This window comes from Rhipicephalus microplus, unplaced genomic scaffold, assembly GCF_043290135.1.
Source record: "Rhipicephalus microplus isolate Deutch F79 unplaced genomic scaffold, USDA_Rmic scaffold_12, whole genome shotgun sequence".
Lineage (NCBI taxonomy): Eukaryota > Metazoa > Arthropoda > Arachnida > Ixodida > Ixodidae > Rhipicephalus > Rhipicephalus microplus.
Genome location: NW_027464585.1, coordinates 24635787 through 24657614, shown reverse-complemented (window position 1 = coordinate 24657614; position 21828 = coordinate 24635787).

Below are 21828 nucleotides of genomic sequence, written 5' to 3'. Positions count from 1 at the left end.
GTGAAGAGCGCCACGTTTTCGTTTGGCATCTGCATGCGGGTTTTGAAAAGAGCTGTGGTCTTCTCCTTGCGGACCACGCTTGCGAAAGTTGTGAGGAACCTGGCGCGAAAGACGTCCCACGTTGTAAGGCTCCGCTCTTGATTCACGAACCAGGTCCGAGCAGCATCTTCTATGGCGAAATACACGTGCCGGAGCTTGCCATCGTCTGTCCAGTCATTGAAGGCGGCGACGCGGTCAAACCTTTCGGTCCAGCTTTCCAGGTCTTCCAGTGGCGAACCACGGAAAGTTAGCGGCTCTTTGGGTTGCCGGATTAGGAGTTGTGCAGTCTGCACGGGGGCGGTCATGGTTGCAGTAGTTGACGTCGGGATCCGGGTCTGCCTGGCTGCTTCAGCAAGGGGCCCGTACTCTGGTTGTAGTCCCCTCTGCCTGCGGCTTCTTCGCTGTTCAGGGTTAGCGTCCGTGTCTTCTTTTCCGCTTGGGCTGGGGTCGCGGCTTGAAAGGGGCGTCCGGAACATCAAAGAAGCAGCACCTCCACCAGATGTCACGGGGTCGTGACGGGGACGAATGGACCACACAGAGTCGAATAATAATTAGTTTATCTGGCCGAACCTGTGCCCAGTAAATGGAAAGTCGGACTACATTAGGAGTCTTGGTTTAAGAGAATATTATTTCTGGATATATCATACACAGCCTATGTGCACACATGAAAATGGACAATGGTGAACAATGCGTATGTACAATGCAAGCTGTTATATACAGCGAAAGAACTTATAACATATGCAATGACGTACAATGCAATAATTTTACAACAAAGACAGCACATTCTTGCCATCGAGATGATTAAACTTAAATAAACACGAGGCTATATGAACAAGGGGAGGTCATTCACAGTGAAAGGTGATGTTTTGCATTCACCTGTGAGGACAATTCGCTCTCGCGCTCAAGAACAATACTGCACAAAAGGACATGTTTATAAGGAAGAAAAGAAAAATACACACTGTAGTGTCACAGTGATAGAAGCTCTAGCCCACCTCCTCAATAGTAGAGGAAAGGCATGGACACTGTTGTTTTTTACGATAATAAATTGCGTAGACCAACGTCGGAGGAAAGCCTTCTCTCCCAGCATGACTAGTTCTGCGTTAAGATGCATAAGCATTATGTTTCTTAGCCGATGTAGTAGGGGAAACATGGCTCTCTAGGGGCGTCCCCTCAGACGGGCCATTCCCCTTCGTTTCCATAAAACGAAGGCTCCGATAGCCATTAAGAGTACGACAAAGTTATCCCTGTGGCTTGACTTCCACTGCATACTTGTTTGGAACATGTTGGTAACCATGCGCCAAAAGGTGCGTGCTACTATACATTCATGGAAGACAGGGTTCAGTGCTTCGACGCAACCGCATTGCGGGCATGTGGCGGAGGGCGCCATGCCCCATGCCGCAAGGCGGTCGGCTGTTGGTAAAGCCTCCCATTCCCTAAGCCACTTTACGTCACGGACCTCGGAGGGCAGAGACGTGTTTGTAAATGTCCAACGTCTTTTCGCCCGGAATTTCCAGCGTTGTTTTTCAGATAGGCTTTTAAATGCTATTAATTCACTCATGTCGGTGGGGGACATTTCCATAGGTTCTTGAACTGGAAGATCGTTTCACCATTGTTGAAAAATTTTATAACATGTGTGTACTACACCGGTGGCTGTTCGGCAGCTGCTCCCGTGTCGTTTACTAAGCCGAAAAATCTTCTAGAGGTTCCTAGCAGATACACTAGGAGTTGCCTGCCTCAATACGATGAGTTCTCTAAGAGTGCCCAGGTGTTTTTGAGAGCCAACATGCGGCACATTACTTCAAGGTTGGGTACACTGAGCCCTCCTCATTTTACTGGTAGGTGGACCAAGGCACTGGCAACAGCTTTAGCGTGGCCATCCCAAAAAAAGGAGCCGCACGCAGTGGCCACTTTCAGCAGAGCCCGACGAGGTGGTCGAGCAATTCTGGCTACATAAAACAGTGGCGCTGTTATGCTGGATTTAATTAGATAAGCTCTTTCAGTAAAAGGTAGTTGGAACGTTCTGGCAACTTCGATGCGTCTGTCCACTTTGTGTTGGATTTCTTTCCATGTGGTGCGGGCTACCTCGCCAGTCGAGAGGAAAGTTACACCTAAGAATTTAACGCCTTGAACAATTTGGACGCTGTCAGGGAACTCTTCAATGTGCATTCCAAAGCACAATGCCTTGCTGTGCTCCTGACAGGTAACTATACGTGTGGAATATTCGCAGAAAGGCTCTGTAGCTATCTATGTTCCGAATAAACAACGAGATGTCATCGGCGTATGCCGCTACTTTCACTTCGCCCAAGCCTGGAAGAGGGAAACCACGTATTGAAGTATATTTCTGGATTTGTTTCAATAATGGATCTATGCAGAATACAAAGAGAAGTGCGGAGAGGGGACAGCCTTGTCGAATGCCCCTACTTACTGCAATAGGTTCAGATGTATAGCCATCCACTACTAATGACGTTTCTAAGTCTGTGTATAGTAAGCGGAGGGTGTCGGTTAAATGTGCTGGAAAGCCATAACACTCCAGCACAGCGAAGAGATAGTTCCATTCTACGCGATCAAAAGCTTTTTCCTGATCCAAGGAAAGAAAAATGCCACTTATTTGTGTTCTTGTAGCGTACGTGAAAAGATCGCGAGTCAGCGCATGCGAGTAATAGATCGTACGACCTGGGACACAGCATGTTTTTATGTCGCTTACTATAACCGGTGAAACGGTAGTTATGGCGTTTGCAAGGATGGCTGTCAATATCTTATAATCCGAGTTAAGTAGGGAAATGGGCCTCCACGCCCTTAGATCGGACGGCTCTCCCTCGCTTTTAAGTAGGAGTTTATGTCTGCTCTCTCGAAACGTATTCAGTCTGATTCTGTCAGCATGAAGCCCATTTAGCATTGTCAAAAGGTGGACTTGTATTGTTTCAAGGAAGGTTTTGTAGCAACTCAAAGGTATCCCATCAGGGCCGGCGGCGGCGGTTGCGTTCATGTGCTGAAGCACAAAGCGTAATTCATCTAGCGTCACTGGGCTGCACAGACCATCGCAGAGCTCCTCCGATACCCGGGAAATTCCCGCGCAAAACTCGTTAACTATGGTGGTGTAGTTCACGTCACTCGCGTTCTCCGCCCTGAGAAGATTTGAAAAATGTGTTTCGAAGACCCTCATTGTGTTTTCTGCTCGTGTAGACTGTTCGCCGTTCGGCAACTGAACGAAATGAACATGCATTTGTTCACCCAAGGAGCCGTTGCGAACACTTCGAAGAACCGCTAGATCTGAAACCGGTCGTCCGTTGATAAAAGACTGCGCAGCCATGCACGAACTAAGATGTAGCAAAAGTTCGTACCGCGCCTTTAACTGATCGATATAGTCGTGCATAGCGAACGTCAGTGTCTTGCCTCTGCGTACAATGCGCGCTTTTCGTAGCGTGTCGTTTATCTCTGTCGTCAGGCGCGCTTTATTTTCACGCCCCGCTTTGATAAGCTCGGCGCGCCAACTGTGTTTCAATGCATCCCAGCTGCGGGGTTCAGGCGGCCTGTCGCACGCTTGCTCTAGTGCATTGCGCAGAAATGCTACGCTTTCCGGGTCGCGCAAGAGTGTGGTGTCCATTTTCCAATGGTTTCTAAAGGTAGTGCACTGTTCAAAGAAAAGTTTTACAGACACTGGAAAGTTGTCTGTAATGCATGGAGCGTCCAGTGGGAATTGTAGGACTTCGCAGCTTCGGACATGTGTGGCTAGCACTTCAGGAAAATAGTAGCGATCTAGCCTGGTCATGTTGGAACCCCGTTGCTATGTTGCAACGAAGTCATTTCCGTGAGTGTCGACCCACGCATTCCCGAGCTTGAAGTTGCGGATGAGTTGTCACAATGCGCTAACTCCGCCTATTGTCTGCTTTCTCTGCGTCCGCGCGCATCTCTGTCGGTGTCCTCAACACAGTTAAAATCCACAACTAAGAAAGTGGGGTAGCTGTCAAACATAAATGAGTCGAGTGAACGGAAAAAATTCGGCCGTGCCCCCACTTTGAGCTGGGGCATATATTACGAGCGCCCTTACTCGTCTGCCGTGAAGGTCAAAGTCTACTGCTATTGTGCGACCGTCCAAATCATAAACACAGTGTGCTCCTCGACGTAACACTGGTGTCAAAAAAAACAACTCGAACTCCGCACACGTTTGAATCGATCAGCGAAAGGAAAAAAAGGTTCGACTCCAAAATGTGAACAAAAGGATTGCACTTCATGAGGGGTTCTAAAGTTACATTCCTGTAAGAAGAGGATATCGACATGACGTGACCTTGTGAAGTGCATGACTTCTCTGCTTATCTCGGTGTCTGAAACCCCTAACGTTTAAGGAGAGAAATTGCACCGTGGCCATTTTGAAAAAAGGGAGAGTGCGCGCAAACTTCTGAGAAACCCCTTGCAGAGGGTGGGGCGAGCGCTCAACGAGTGAACAGAACTAAAAAGAGAAATGCTCTGACGTCGTCAGAGCATTAGCGAGTTTTCGGAGCTCACTACTGTCCGTACAGCTATCAGAGTCCGTGGTCGGTGGGTGGGCACGTTTTGTGGCTGGACGGTCAACTTCCATGGCGCTGGCACCGACACTCGCACCAGCGGCTGCACCTGTAATCTGGTAGATGGGGTTAGACAGGCTTAGTTAATGGGTCTGGGCAGAGTATTTGCCTGCGCGGGTGCTCAGCGTTCCCGGTGGCATAATCGCCGTCGTGGCCTTGACTGGGCCGATGACCGGAGCTTCTGCACGTCCCGTTGTTCGGGTGCCGCATCCTATCAAAGCTCTCGGCGCCTCGGTGCTGCTAGTGGCGCCAACTATGTCGGAACTGTAGCCCTCGTGGTCTCTGCTAAGCACGGGCACACTGACTTCGACTTTGGATGAGCTGTGGTCCTCATAGGCGTCCGGCGAGAAGTCGTTGGTCTCGGGCAGGTCGTGAGGGGTTGACGAGGCTTTCTCAGACAGTGGAGACAGGCCTCCTGCGCCTTGTGGTTCAGTATGGGCGTCGGTATCGCTTGTGTCGTTGTCGCTCGCAGGCTCGAGGGCCGGATAATCACCTTGCAATGCGGGCGTGAGGTCGATACACGCTTGTTCTTCGGTTGCCGCTGCGAAGGACTTCGGAGGTACGCAGTCGGCTGTTGCATGGCTGCCCGAGCACTTGCGGCACGGTTCTGCGCATCCCTCTGTGGCATGTCCAAACACGTTGCAGCGCGTAGAACGGGGCGTGGCACAGTCTTTGGCAATGTGGCCAGCATTTAGGCATTTAGAGCACACTTTATTAACACCCCGGTAGTCACACATAACATTGTAGCCTTGAACTGTCAGAAAGTTCGGTATTTGGCTTTTCATTTCCACTCGCGTTACACGGACACCTGTGCCCACCCCAGGGCGGCCCTTGAACACTGGCTCGTGGATGTGTTGCACGTTGCTGTAGGCGGAAAGAGCAGTCGCTAGGGCTGCGTCGCCTACCCACAGCGGTACCCGGAAGACTGTGACGTGGACTATTTCAGGACCTACGCTGATTAGTGGAACTGATTCGCCGTTAAAGAGACTGGCGCCCCGGCTCTTCAGCTTGGTGGCTGCATGGACGTTTGCGGCTGCGGCGCCGAACTTTGCACCTCCCATGTGCTGGAGGAGGGACTTGATACTGGCTAGGCCGGTTACTGCTTCGAGAGCCTCTATGATGTCGTCGATGGTGCTCCCATCTGGAGCGCTGAAGTTAAAGCAATGAGCTTTCGGCGGTGGCGCTGCGAAAGCCATCACACTTCCTTCCTGGCCCCGGCTCGCACGGCTTGCGCTGTGGTGCCCGGGCGTTGGCTCATGATGAAGGCCTGGACAGAGCCGTGGGGGTGTCCAGGGGTTCCCTTGATGCTCAATGAGATGGGGTCGACGACTGGCAGCGTGCCTGGTCGCGGGAATCTCGGCACCAGGTAAGCGGTGAACGCAACGTCGGCCGTCGATCAACACCTCACAAGCGGTGAAGTGCGTCGGCATTTATGCTCTTGCCATCGAATGTTCTAGCGTTATCGCTGGCGGTGGCGTAGGTTCCAGAATAATCTGTACAGTACGCAGAGTGTGCGTGATTTTATGGAAATGATCTACTAAAGTCCGGAAGCTCCTCAAAAACTGCACGCGCGTTTTGCGCTGAGAATTGTGCAGTGTTTCGGGGCGATAACAAAACTTGAGAAATGGAACGTGGCAGTAATGTCTGTAGTATGTCTAGCATATATAGTGTATTGTCTGTAGTGTGTCACTCATGTAGTCTATTGTCTGTAGTATGTTCTATTGTCACCCGTATCGAACTTGCCCAATAGTAGCACATAGCAGTGAAAACAAATAAAAGGTAATTTATTGCAGCTACACTAGCACGCACGTCTATGCAGTGTGAAGGCAGTGAGAAAATGTTTAAAATGCAGTGAAGGGTGTTTACATAGAACTTTACAAGTGAAGTTGACACAACAAACTCATTTTTATAAATATTGCTTTATTAATAACTTTAAAACATTTAAATACATCGCAGTTTCGTACTCGTAGCGTTACAAAAAGTTTATCTCGCAAGTGCATATGCTTTCGTGGGCTTTGACTATATTTGCTTTATATCGCAGTTTTGCATTTGTAGCGGTACAAACCACTGTATCTCGCTAGTTCACTTCCTTTCGCGTCGTTATATGACGCTTGCATGATATCGCAGTTTCGTACTTGTAGCGGTACAAAATGCCATATCTAGCTAGTTCACAATGCTTCGTGTCTTTACAAGATCATTGTATGATAACGCAGTGTCACACTTCTAGTGGTACAAATTGCTTTATCTCACTCGTTCACATCGTTTAGACGTGGTTTCACATTTGCATGATATCACAGTTTCGCACTTGTAGCGGTGCCAAACACTGTATCTAAATTACTCACATTGTTTCGTGAGGTTTCACGACGCTTGCATGATATCGCAGTTTCGCACTTGTAGCGCTACAAAACTCTGTATCTCACTAGTGAAAATTGATTGTGCGCTTTCTTGATATTTACATGACAACACATTTCCGCACTTCTAGTTGTACAAGTTGCTGTATATCGCTAGTTCAAGTTGTTTCCTCCGGTTCCTCGACGTTTGCATGATAACGCAGTGTCATACGTCTAGTGGTACAAAATGCTGTATTTCACTACTTCACATCGTTTTGTGCAGTTTCACGACGTTTGCATGACATCGCACTCTCGCACTTGTAGCTGTACAAAACGTTTTATCTAGCTATTCATATCGTTTCGTGCGCTTTTATGACATTCGCATAATATCGCAGTTTCGCACTTGTAATGGTACAAAACGCTGTATGTCCCTATTTGAAATCATTTCATGCGGTTTAACGACGCTTGCATGATATCACAGCATCGCACTTGTATAGCGTTACAAAACACTGTATCTAGCTAGTTGACATCACTTCGTGCCGTTACATGACGTTTCATAATATCGCAGTTTCGCACTTGTAGAGGTACGAAATGCTCTATCTCGCCAGTTCACAGTGTTGCGGGCATTTTCACGACACTTGCATGATAAAGCCATGTCACACTTCTAGTGGTACAAAAGGCTGTATCTCGCTAGTCAACGTCGTGTGTTTGTGTTTCACGACATTTGCGTGACATCACTGTCTCTCACTTGTAGCGTTAGAAAGCGCTGTATCTCGCTAGTTCACGTCGTTTCGTGCGGTGTAACGACGCTTGCATGATATTGCAGTTTTCCATTTGTAACGGTAAAAAACGCTGTATCTCGCTAGTTGACATTGTTTCGTACGGTTTCACGTCGCTTTCTGGATATCGCAGTTTTGCAGTTGTAGCGGTACCAAACGCTGTATCTCGCTAGTTCACGTCGTATCGTCCGGTCTCACGACATTTGTATGATATCGCAGTTTCTCATTTGTAACGGTACAAAACGCTGTAAGTAGCTAGTTTACATTGTTACCTGTGGTTTGATGACGTTTGCATATTATCGCTGTTGCGCACTTGCATCGGTAAAAAATGCTGTATCTCGCAAGTTCACGTTGTTACCTGTGGTTTGATGGCACTTGGATGATATCACAGTTTTGCACTTGTAACGGTAGAAAACGCTGTATCTCACTGGTGGAGATTGTTTTGTGTGGTTTCACGAATTTTTCATAATATCAGTTTCGCACTTGTAACGGTACAAAACGCTGTATCTTACTAGTTCAAGCCGTTTCGTCTAATCTCAAGACATTTCTGTGATATCGCAGTTTGGCACTTGTAGCGGTACAACACGCTCTATTTCACTAGTTCACATTCGTACCTATGGTTTGACGACGTTTGCATGATACACCGTCGAGCAGTAACGCATAGACCATCGAGGAGTAACCACAGATGGATGCGTGCCGCATGCGAACCATTTAATTCTAAGAGGTTAACCTCACGGGAGATGCGGGTCGTGCGCAAATCGTTGGCAAGGACACTAGCCGTGCTCCTCTCTCCAGCTCCTTCTTCCTCCATATTTTACTGGGGACGATTGGCTATCGTTGCACTGAGAGAGCTCGACGACCTATGAAGTACGCTGCTGTGCTATATGTGTATGCTTGTATGAGCGCGCGCTGCTGCTTTTACGTTTCCCTGCACCCATGAAGTCTGGCGCAGGTTTCAACGCGTCACCACGCCGCGCTGTATATCTCTGGCTTAGTCAAAATTATCACAATCAACTCACGCCACTACCGTTTGGGAATGAAGGCCAACATGGCGACTGAGAAAACAGCAGGCCTATCGAATACATCATTTCAGTTTCACTCGGGACAGAAATTAGCACTGAATTCTTTCACAAATAGGTGGTCATTCTTTTTTCTGCCGCTCTTTTTGCTTATGCGATACGGATCGCACTTCTCGGCAAAATATTTCTCGACTTCAAAATATTTACATGTCTTGTTTTCGAGATCTTTACATGAGGGAGAATTGCTGAGTGACTGGAGAACCGCCAGAGTGAAGCCATTGCATAAGGCTGGACCCAAGCATATGATTAGTAACTACCGTCCAATTTCTTTAACATCAATTTGCTGCAGACTACTAGAACACATTATCCGCAATCACATATCTGAATTTCTGGAAAGACATAGTGTACTAACCAACTTTCAACATGGGTTCCGGAAGGGATACTCTACCTGCACCCAGCTGGTACAGACTGTGCATGACTTTGCTATCTCTATTAATAACGGCAATCAAACCGACGCCATTTTCATAGATTTCTCCAAAGCCTTTAATAAAGTTTCACACCAAAAATTACTTTTCAAACTAGACAAAATTTTCAGGAACAACCAATTACTTAAATGGATCTTCGCATACCTATCAGACAAGGAACAGTTTGTTAATTTTAAAAACAGCAGCTCCTGTAGGCTAACGGTTAGCTCTGGCGTTCCCCAGGTTTTGGTGCTTGGTCCCATCCTCTTTCTGGTATATAATAATGATACAGTTGACAATATTCCTGTGAAAATGAAACTTTTTGCAGATGATTGCGTAATTTACTCTGAAATAAGCAGCATGTCAAATCAATTTCTTGTAAACGATGCCCTTCAAAAAGTTATCACGTGGTGTGACCAATGGCAGATGGCTGTAAACTTCGATGAAACAGTAGTCATGAGAATTCCCCAGAAAAAGAATCCTTTTGTCTTTAATTACTCTCTGAACGCAATCACTCTGAGAGAGGTAATTCAATATAAGTACCTCGGTTTATGGATAACTAATAATCTTAAATGGAATAAGCACATTAATTTTGTGATTGCTGCCGCGAATAGAAAGCTTTTCTTTCTTAGACGAGCGCTGAAACTTTCCACTCCTAATGTTTGTTTACTTGCGTACAAATCAGTAGTTCTACCAGCATTAGAATATTGCGTCGTTATCTGGGATCCATTCAAAAATACAAACATCAGCAGGCTGGAAAACGTACAAAAGAAGGCTGCGCGCTACATATTTAACAAATTTGGGCGCACTTCAGTTACCGAACTTCTACGACGAGCTGACTTACCGTCGTTAGCACACAAGAATCTTTTATCGCGACTGAAGTGTTTCTATCAAATAATCAAGGGGCATTATAAAATAGATTTTTCAGATGTGATTTCATTTTCAGCTGGGTACGCGACCATACAAAGACACCAACTAACAGTCACCCCCTATCGCACACGTACTAACTGTAATAAGTATTCCTTCTTTCCCAGAACTATTTCCGATTGGAATAAACTTCAGAATTCACAAGTTCTACAGCCTTCTCTAAGTTTGTTTGAGTCCCATCTTAATTGGCATTGTATACCAATCCTCTGTTGTTGTTTTTTTGCGTGTATTATTTGTAACAACTTTTTGTACCCGAGAAGAAGAGCCATTTCATCTGTGTTGAATTGTACAGTTGTTGTAAACCATGTATCCTTTTTATGCACTGTAACCCACCTGCTAAAATCTCTATCAGGGATTGCAGTATTTATAAATAAACAAAAATAAATAACGGGCTAGGTCGCGCTGTATATCGCTCGCACGAAACGCTCCGCGAATGTCGGCTTAGATGTCTTCAGTTCGCCTGTGCTTTATGAACGCTTGGAAAGCGGCCGCCTTTGTCGAGAGCCGTCCTGACCCTCGCTCATTGAGTGTTCGCCGCCATGATGAGTTCCGGGCTCATGATTTTAGGCGGAGACTTCGTCGGTGTGTTGCAAGTCATCCAAAACACGTTGTGGTTGCTCGTAACGAGTTTGGTTCTAGTATGTCATGCGCTGTAAGTGCACTGGCATGGGCTGTCACAACTTTCGCTAGCGTCGGAACTCGGTGAAAATCGGCCGTCATTACTATTGGCTTCCTCGACAATCGGTCAGAAGCAGCTCGGCGTCGCCCCCTGGCCGCGGCCGCGGCGGCAAACTCGCGTAACCTCGCTGCACTCGCTTGAGTTTGTGGAAAAGAGCCGCACTACCGTCGCTTTCTTCAACGCTCGCTCCAAACCAGCTCGGCGCTGTTCGTGGTGCTAGCTCTCATGTTCGAGGTTCGCTGGCCGCAGATGCTCCGCCTGCAACGCCGTGTTTGGTCTCGCGTTCACTTGCTGGAGCTGAACGGCGTCGCTCGCTTAACTCGTTGCCTTGCTGCCAGTACGGTGGTTCGCGGCGCCTCGGAGATACGGCTGCGGCCACCGCACTTGAGCTGTTGCGGTACGGGGATCGGAATACACCTTTGACGATGTACGACATCACAGTGAAATTATTTGCATGCCCTATTTTACACGAGTGTTTTTATCTCACATTAATATCATATCATATGCATATGTATATGTATCATATGCATATCATATGCATATGTATCATATGCATATGCATATGCATAAATATCATATGCGTATGTATGCACAGTCGTCGTGTGTCACGTGTGGCTGACTATTTTACAATCCTAGTGTGCAGCCATGGGCAAACACCGTGCAGAAGGCTGTTACTGTGTGCGCTAGCTTCTCCAATGCCAGGATTTCATCACTTTCGTCACTACAGCTTCAGAGCTGTACGAGATGTCAAGGAAAAGTTATTTGCGTGTCTTAATTTACACATATGTTCTTTATAGAAACTTGCACGTACTTGTCATATGCCTGCATCTTCATCCTCTATCATGTGTGACTAAGTATTTTTACAATGATATTGTAGTGCCGTGGGCACACAACATGCAGAGGGCTGGGTGCGCTGCTGTCTGCAATGCCTTTCTTCTATTGCTTCCATCGGAGGAGCTTCACAAGGACTCTACAAGATTTGACAACGAGGCTGAACTTGTACATTTCACCACGAATTCTCATGAAGAATTTAGAAACTTGATGTGTACATAGAAAAATAGAAGATTTCAAAGTGTCACTTTTGTCTTTCGTTGTTGCAGTGACTGCAAAAGCAGTGATACACAGATGGCTAAATAATTTTTCACGTGTGTTTTTTCGCGCCATTGGTTGGTCGCTGCGCAGAAAAACAGGCCGAAATGTATTATGTCTGGCGGAGAGTAAATAGAAAAAACAGTACTCGAACTGGGGATAAAAAGTTCATCCCATAGAAGTATACGAGCGGACCAACCGTTCGCCGGCAAGGTGCAACTGTGAGAAGTAATGGTTGCCTGGTAAGGTGTTTGGGACTGATGTTTGCACATAAGGTGCCATCGTAAGAAATGAATATTACACTTTTGAGGTGACTTGAGGGCATAACAGTTAGTTACTCGATAAGGTGTATGTATGAGGACTGGTAGTTACTCCTTTGAGCTAGTCTTTGAGGACCTACTGTTCGACCCAATGTCACTAGTCTTTAAAGGAATTAATGTTTGTGGCAGCCCCATTAGTCCCCAGAAGGACGAACCACAACCTTTACCCACCTTTTTGCCTGAAAGTGTACTGACACAGAACGCTGTATCTCGCTAGTGCAAATTGTTTCCTTCGCTTTCACGACATTTGCATGATGTAGCAGTTTCACACTTGTAGCGCTACTAAGCGCTGTATCTCGCTATTTCACATCGTTTCGTGCGATTTCACAATATTTACATGATATCACAGTTTCGCACTTGTAGCGGTTTAAACGGGTCTATCTCGTTAGTTCACAGCGCTTCGTGCCATTACATGACATTTGCATAATAATGCATTGTCGCACTTCTAATGGTACAAATTGCTGTATCTCGCTAAATCAAATCACTTTGTGCGGTTTCACTACATTTGCATGATATCTCAGTTTCGCACTTGTTTTGTGACAAACCGCTGTGTCTTGCGTTCACATCACTTCATCCGGATTTACGATGCCTGCATGGTATCCCAATCTGGCACTTGTAGAACTACAAAACACTGTATCTGATCTCGCTAGTTCATATCGATGATGCGCTTTCACAATTGCACGATAACGCATTGACGCACTTCTAGTGGTACAAATGGCTGTATCTCACTAGTTCACATGTATTCTTCCGGTTTCCCGACATTTGCTTGATATCGAAGTTTCGCACTTCTAGCGTAAAAAAAACGCTGTATCTGGCTAGTTCGCATCAGTTCTTGCAGTTTCAGGACGCTTGCATGCTATCGCAGCTTCGCACTTACAACGCCATGAAACCCTGTATCTTCGTGGTTCACATCACTTCTTGGGCTTTCACATTTGCATGATATCGCAGTTTCACACTTGTAACAGTACAAAACGCTGTATGTCGCCACTTCACATCGTTTCGTGCGTTTTCACAACATTTGAATGATATTGCAATTTCACACTTGTAGTGCTACAAAACACTGTATCTCTCTATCGCATCGTTTCGACCACTTTCACGACATTCGCATGATATCGCAGTTTCGCACTTGTAATGGTAAAAATGCTGTATCTCACTAGTTGATATCATGTTGTCCAGTTTGACAACGCTTCCATGATATCGCAGTTTGGCACTTGTAACAGAACCAAACGTTGTATCTAGATAGTTGACGTCGTTTCATGCGATTTCACGACATTTCCATAATATCACAGTTTCGCACTTATACTATCGCAGTTCCCACTGGCATCGGTCCGAATCTCTGTATGATTCTGCGGAGAAATGAACCAGTACTGGGCTCGTAGTCAGCCGAAGGACAAGAGCCGAAAAAGGCGTCCGCTTGCTCAACGCTCCACGCGAAGGGAACGGTTTTCTTTAAGAGATCAGTTAGCTGTCAGGCGATGTCCGCGAAGTTGTTGACAATTTAATAACCGTACAAAACATGCGATGCCGTTGGTTGAATATCAGCACTGCTCGCACCTTTTCGGGATCTGGTTGAACACCAGCGGCACTGAAAAAGTGTCTGAGTAGGGTGACTTGGCAACGTACGAAATGGCATTCAGCAGAATTCAGCTAGAGAGCGGCTCTTCGAGAAAAAACACCCACAACGGCCCACAGACGTGTGAGATGGCTGTTAAAAGTTTACGCGAAGAGAATATGACACTTTCTAAGCAGCAACTGCAAATGGACCACTTATATTCCACAAGCAAAGAAGTACATCATGCACTCGAAAGCTGCCGTTGCTTTACATCGTCCGAATGGCATGATTTTGAATTGTAGGAGCCGTCAGGCGTAACTAAAGCGGTTTCTTCACGTTCCATGGAATCAACGGAAACTTCCCGATTGCCAGACTGAAGGTTGATCGATGAATAGCATTAGGCACCGTGGAGGCAATTGAGCGCGTTATCAATCCGAAGCAAAGGGTCTACGTCTTTATGATTGAATATTTAAATGGCAATTGTCCACACAACTTGGCTACCTGCCCTGCTTATTGTTAGCGAGCACGACTGCGGAGGCCCAAGGACATTATGATGGTTTTTTGACGTCTTTAGTAATCGTTTTGTGCACTTCATTCGGAATTACTTGGCATTCCTTTCGAGATACGTGATATGGACACCGCCGTATAGGACTGGCATCACCATTGTTGATGAAAGTTTGTTACTAATATTTTATATTAATCTTTCTGAATATTTCGGTCTTCTACAAAATGATGCCACATTTTCGAAAATTGCATAATGTAGCCCACCCAACTACGACATTATGTGCTATTCAGAAGCACTTGCTCTTTTGCAACAAGAAGCTTTTTGCGAAAGTTGGAATTCGAAGTTTGAAGATGTTCTTTTTTTTCTTAGGCAAGCTCATGCATGTCACAATATTAAAGATATCGCCCATATAAACTATTGTCGACGAACATTTAAAGAAACTGCAAATTTCGACATTTTTATTCAGAAAACCCAGCTGACAAACTTATTCGTCAAGTTAGTAATGATTCGTTGATTCTTAAATTAACAACACGTAGCTATACCTTGTTCGCAATCTATTTCTAAAAATGATGAGATGCAAGGTGCATAGATGACGAGGAATTGGCTTAACAATACTCTATCATTTTAAATGCGAAGTAGCGAGCTTCGGTGACATTGAGCACACACACACACACACATTTATATATATATATATATATATATATATATATATATATATATATATATATATATATATATATATATATATATATATATATATATATAATGATTATATATATATATATAAATATATATATTTATATATATATATATATATATATATATATATATATATATACATACCAAAAACAAAAGTGATGCTGGGTCTGGGTAAGATTATCCGTATAGGGAAGAAGACGCCCGTACGAAGTGATTTTATTAAGGTGTCGGTCGCGGGTCCGGCCTTCATCAGAAGCATGATTCTGATGAAGGCCGGACCCGCGACCGACACCTTAATAAAATCACTTCGTACGGGCGTCTTCTTCCCTATACCAATATAAATATATATATATATATATATATATATATATATATATATATATATATATATCTTCTGCATACGCGGCCATTTGCTGTGGCCAACGCGTCGTCCACCTCACCGACACGGACTGCACGCTCAACGACGACCCCCAGAGGCCACTTCGTTTGACAGCTGCTGAAGATACCAAATTACCACCAGGTCAAGAGCGGATTGTAGCTATTACCTCCAAGGACATCGACCATGGCGACGTCTTGGTCTCACCATCATTTAGTTGCGTCGGTAAAGGCATCATTCTCGCTTCCGGTGTAGTTAGGTTTCTGAATGGTTCCGCACTTGTCACCGCCGTAAAAACAACACACGAAAAAATTCTACTTCCCCAAAACACCACTGTGGCCTGCGTGACGGATCCCGAGCCTGCTTGCGCCATGCCACTTCATGCCGTCTCCTCCAACGACAGCCCTAGGAGTAAGCCTGCTTCTTCTTCCGCTTTTACTGCAGCCCTTAGTGACGACTTGACACCTTCACAGACGCAACAGCTACTTGCTTTGTTAAAGAAACACGCAAGTTCCTTCGATGTTTACTCCTCGACGTTGGGCCGCACTACTACTATAACGCATTGAATCCACACAGTCGGAACATCGTTGTACGCCGCCGGTGCTACCGCGTGTCTCTTGCTGAGAGAAAAATCATCGAAGAAAACGTAGCTACATGCTCAAACGAGAAGTAATTCGCCCTTCATCTAGCCCTTGGTCGTCGCCTGTGGTTCTGGTTCGCAAGAAGGATGGCTCCGTGCGCTTTTGCGTCGATTACAAGGTGCCTAACAAGATCACTCGCAAGGATCTGTACCCAACGCCACGCATTGACGACGCCCTTGATTCTCTGCAAGGTGCGAAATACTTTTTCTGCCTCGACCTGCGTTCCGGATACGGGCAAATTCCTATGCACGAAGAGGATAAAGAGAAAACGGCATTCTGAACCCCCGACGGGCTATACTAATTCAACGTTATGCCTTTCGGGCTGTGCAACGCGTCCGCTACATTTGAGCGCATGATTGATACCGTGCTGCGCGGCATTAAATGGAAGACCTGTCTCTGCTACTTGGACGACATCGCCATATTTTCGTCAACGTTTCCTCAGCACCTGCAACGTTTGAATGACGTTCTTACGTGCCTTGCCGCCGCTGGTCTCCAACTCAACACGCAAAAATGCCGTTTCGCCACAATATCAAGGTTTTGGGCCACGTCATGAGCAAAGACGGAATTCGGCCGGATCCGGACAAAATTGCTGCGGTGCTTCGCTTTCCGCGCCCCGAAAGGCCGAAGGAGTTGCTAAGTTTTCTTGGTCTCGCCACCTATTTTTGCCGTTTTACACGAAACTTCGCATCAATAGCGGCTCCACTGCACCAGCTTCTTGCTTCGGGCGTGCTCTTTCTGTGATCGAAAGAATGTCAAACGGCATTCGACCCGTTAAAGTGTGTCCTCACGTCCGAACCTGTACTCCGACACTTTGATGAGGCCGCACAGACCATACTACATACGGACGCTAGCAGCCGCAGTATAGGTGCCGTTCTGCTCCAACGCGACACCTCTTCAGGCTATGATAGGGAACTGCGTGAGTCATTTCTGATGCACAAGTACAATGCGATCTCACCTGGTATAAATGAAAATCCTGGCAAACTGACGTTTGTTTTCGCAGAACAAAGTTTTAGTTTCATCTCAGTCGCTTCATAATCACTGTACACGCAGATTTTCACTACACGTTGTCGGTGCAGTGAATTTTTCGACTTTGTGTTATCGATTCTGTTTGAGCCCCGTGTAATTCTTAGTAACGCATCTTGTTTCATTCGAACGTTTTCTGCAATACTTTCTTGTGTTTTTTGCGTGCGATTTGCTATATGGGTTTGGTAGTTTTATTTTTTGTTTGTAGATATCCCCGTAGTTTTCAAAAGGCTATTCATGTGATCTACTTGATGTAAACACAATTCATGCATTCTCATAATTTCACTTTGACATTGCTTTGACATTCTCTGCTCACCGTTTATTACTGGCCACATCACAGTAGATAGTGTATGGTAGTAATGATTCACGTCCCTGGGGCCCATTATACACTATGCCTACTTAAGAAAAGTGCATTGATGTATCGTGTTTTCCCTGATGAAGGCCGGTCCCCGGCTGAAACGTAGAAAAAAGTTTGTTTTATTCAACCTCTACTTTACGGTATGTATATATATAAATATATATATATATATATATATATATATATATATATATATATATATATATATTCATGGGTAAATGGGTATGAGCCATCAACTGGAGCGTGAAATCACTTGGAAGTGGTGAAAGAAGAGAACATTGCTTCCTAGTCTGGGTGCGGGCACGACGTCGATTCATGGCTGTCTTTGTTATTTCATTCGTGGCACTAGTGGAGGTGCTGGGTAAATGCACCTCGGCTCCAGACTTTCAGCCGAAACACCCAGCTGCTTGGAGACAGCTACAGCTTCCACGACAAGAAGCAGTTGCCGCCATCGAAGACAAACTCATCAATACGATCCTCTGTCTTGAGACTGGATGGCAACCTCGACTACCAACCAGGCGAACTCAAACCAATGACGCCTACTCTTTTATAACGCATGTTTTTATGCACCGCAAACAGCACGCTCATTTCATGGAGACATTCATGACAATGGTAATGACTACCTTGACCACTTCGATCGAGTGCCAGCATCAATGAATGGGTTGAAGCTCGCAAGCTGCTGAGATTTAACTTTGCGTTCGAAGATTCTGCCAAAACGTGGTATGAGAACCACGAAGACTCCTTTGCGACGTGTCAAGATTTCAGTCGACAGTTTTGCGATGCGTACCGCAGTGCGGAAAGGAAGGAGAGAGCGGAGCAGGCCAGTTCGTCACGGAACCAACGACCTAACCAGAGAGTTTCGATATTTGTCGAGGACATGCATCGACCCTTCAAGCGTGCCGACCATGCATGCCCGAAGAAAAGAAGATGTGGCATTTAATGCGCGGGGTAAAAGAGCAACTCTTCACCGGACTCATGCGCTATCCGCCGACGACTGCGGCTGAGTTACTAAATGAGGCAACCACAATGGAGCGTACTCTCCAGCATCGGTCGTCACAGTATCAACGCCACGACGTCACCACTACTGCATGCTCTATCGGGGCTGCCGGCGAGAGGCTTGCCCTCTCAGAGTTCATAAGAAGGTCGTGCGGGACGAGCTGCGCCAACTCCAAGCAGCGGGACCCCAACCTCCCGTAAATACTCTCGCGGACTCAATTCGAAATGAGATCAGACAGGTGGTCACCCCACTCGCACTAAGTAATCCTGAGGCCCCTGTGCTGATTTATTCGGCGACCCTGTGATCTCCTGCACCACATGCTCCCGATCCCGTGGCACTATGCGGGCAATGGATCAGGCTAGCCATCAATTCCAGGGTACCTCTCCGCCACTCCGCCACCCGCCTCAAGGTTTCCGAGTGCACCCACTTATCATTCATCTGGATCGCGACAGAATGCTACAAATGCCAGCGTGTGGCCTACGTCGGATAACAGTCCACTTTGCTATCACTACGGCGAAGCGGATCACGTCTACCGCAATTGCCAGTACCGCCAACTTGGTCTCCGTGGCCTTTACCAAGATGCTCGTTGCCCACGTTGCGGTGAGCATCCCCATGACATCGAAGCATACCTTGTGGGCCAACGCCCCTAATCACGATCACCATCAACTCGCCACCTCACGTCACCTAGCTCTCCCTCGTCATCTTATTTTCCTTTCAGAGGCCGGTCACCGAGTCTTTACAGGGGAAACTAAAAACCGCGGCTTCTGGGGCTGAAGCCACGTCCAAATGAACTTTTAAAAAGCCTCCCTCTACGCAAAAACCTGACGAAGACCGTTCTGATTTTTCAGTTGTTTTTGAAAATCATAAGCCTATTTCCTTCGACATCACCATATACACGTCTATATTCACGTCGTCAGTGCCCACGTCGACACCAGTGCTAATTATTCCGTTATGAGCAGCGCCCTGGCATCCCAACTGAGAAAGGTAACTACCCCTTGGCGAGGAACTCATTGCGCACGGCAAGGGGCACTTCGTCACTCCGACTCAAATGTGCACAGCTCGTGTTCTAGTCCATGCTTCGACGTTCACAGTGTCTTTCCTCGTATTACCTGTGTGCTCCCGTCCACTCATTCTGAAACAGGACTTTCTTCACGAATGCGGTGCAATTATTGATCTACCAGACTTGCAGCTGTCGTTCGAGGAACCGTTTAATCCTCAACCTGAGAACACCCACTTATCGAAGGCTGCCCTACGTGTATCCTCCAAATTTGTTACTCTTCCTCCCCGCAGCAGCCTCTTTATCAGCGTTGAATGTGACCAAGATGTTCCCGATGCTATAATTACGCAACGAAATTTGTCCCTACTTTTTTCACAACAAATCTTCGTTGCCCGAGGTATTTTTCAGCCCAGGAGAAAGCAGGCTTGCCCATTAGTCACGAATTTCAGCGAGGAGTATCGCCGACTTACCAAACACACTTGAGGACATTGCCGACGTCCCTGGCCCCTCAACATTATCTGCCCCTTCGTCCTGCGACCATTCTGCCATGATGTTCGCAAGCCCACTTGACGTAAACCAGGGTCTGCTGTCCGCACAACGGGAATGTCTTTTGAAGCTACTCGACTCATTTCGGGAAGGATTTGCTACGACTTCGAAAGTGAACACCGCTTGCAAAGCATCGTATCATCCCCGAGCCTACCGAGAGACCTATTCCACAACACGCCTACAGAGTCTCGCAAATGAACAAGACGCTATACGCCAACAGGTCCCGCAGATGCTCAAGGACGATGTCATTCAGCCATCGACCAGTCCCTGAGAGTCCTTTATTGTGTTAGTAAAGAAAAAAGATGGTACCCCGCGAATTTGCGTCGACTACCGAAAGTTGAATAAGGTCACAAAGAAAGACGTGTGTCCTTTAGCACGAATAGATGACTCGCTGGACCGCAATCGCAACGCTTTTTGCTTTTCTTCCATGAATTTCCGTAGCGGCTATTGGCAAATTTCTATTGATGAGCGCGACCGCGAAACCTTCATTACTTCTGAGTGACTCAATGAGTTTAAGGTCCTTCCCTTCAGCTTATGCTCGGTGCCAGCTTCCTTTGAAAAAATGGTGGACACGGTTCTTTCTGAGTTAAAATGGGAATCATGTCTTGACTACCTTGAAGATGTGGTCGTCTTTTCGGACACGTTTGAGCAGCACGTCCAGCGCTTACAGACAGTTCTTCAGGCGATTCGAACAGCTGGACTTTCTCTCAAACCTGAGAAACGCCACTTTGCTTTCGAGGAACTGAAGTTTCGTAGTGCCGTTGTCCGCAAAGCCGGTATACACCCAGACCCTGAGAAAACTAAAGCTGTTGCCGCATTCCCCGTCCCCACGAACAAGCGCAACCTCCACCGATTTTTCTGGGACAGTGGGCATATTACAGATGCATTGTCAAAGGCTTTCATAAAATTGCTGAACCTCGAAATGAACTTAAAAAACACGGCATACCATTTGTTTGGGCTGAGGATCAGCGTCACGCCTTTGACACGCTACGAAAACATCTCCAAGCCCCACCTGTACTCGGTCACTTTGACGACAACGCTGCCACAGAGCTACACACGGATGCCAGCAACGTCGGACTTGGAGCTGTATTGGTTCAGTGGCAAAAGCCGTAGAGTGCGTGATTGCCTATGCAAGTCGAACATTATCATCCGATGAAAAAAAACTACTCTGCAACAACAAAAAAAAGAATGCTTAACCGTTGTTTGGGCTATAACAAATTTTCGGCCTTATTTGTATGGTCGCCCATTCAGGGTAGTTAGCAACGACCATTCTTTATGCTGGCTCGCCATCTTCAAAGATCCTTCCAGTCGTCTAGCATGTTGGAGCCCTCAGCTGCAAGAATTTGACGTTACAGTCATTCACAATCAGGACGCAAACACATCGATGCTGACTGTCTCTCACGTGCGCCAATCGGAAGTACGAACGCGGACATTGAAGACGATACATTCTTTTCCTCCGTAGCAGCAACCAACTTGGCTCAACAACAACGCCATGACGTGGAGCTAAGCCCACTGATTGACTACCTCGAAGGCCGAAAAATCAGTCTTCCTCAAAACTTCACACGCTCACTGGCTTCGTTCGCCACCAGAAATGAAGTCCTCCATAAGAAGCATTTCGACCATACCCTGGCTACTTACCTACTGGTTGCGCCGACCTTGCTTCGCGACGATATTTTACATGCATGTCACGACGAACCATCATCCGGACACCTTGGCTACACGCGCACCTTGGAAAAAATTTTCCTCTTCTACTACTGGCCACGCCTCGCGAAAACAGTCAAGCAGTACGTCCGCACATGCCGCGACTGCCAACGCCATAAGACTCCACCTGTCCCACCAGCAGGACAACTACACCCTATCGCCCCACCGAAAACACCATTCCACCAAGTTGACATAAACTTGCTCGGATCGTTTTCCACGTCTTCG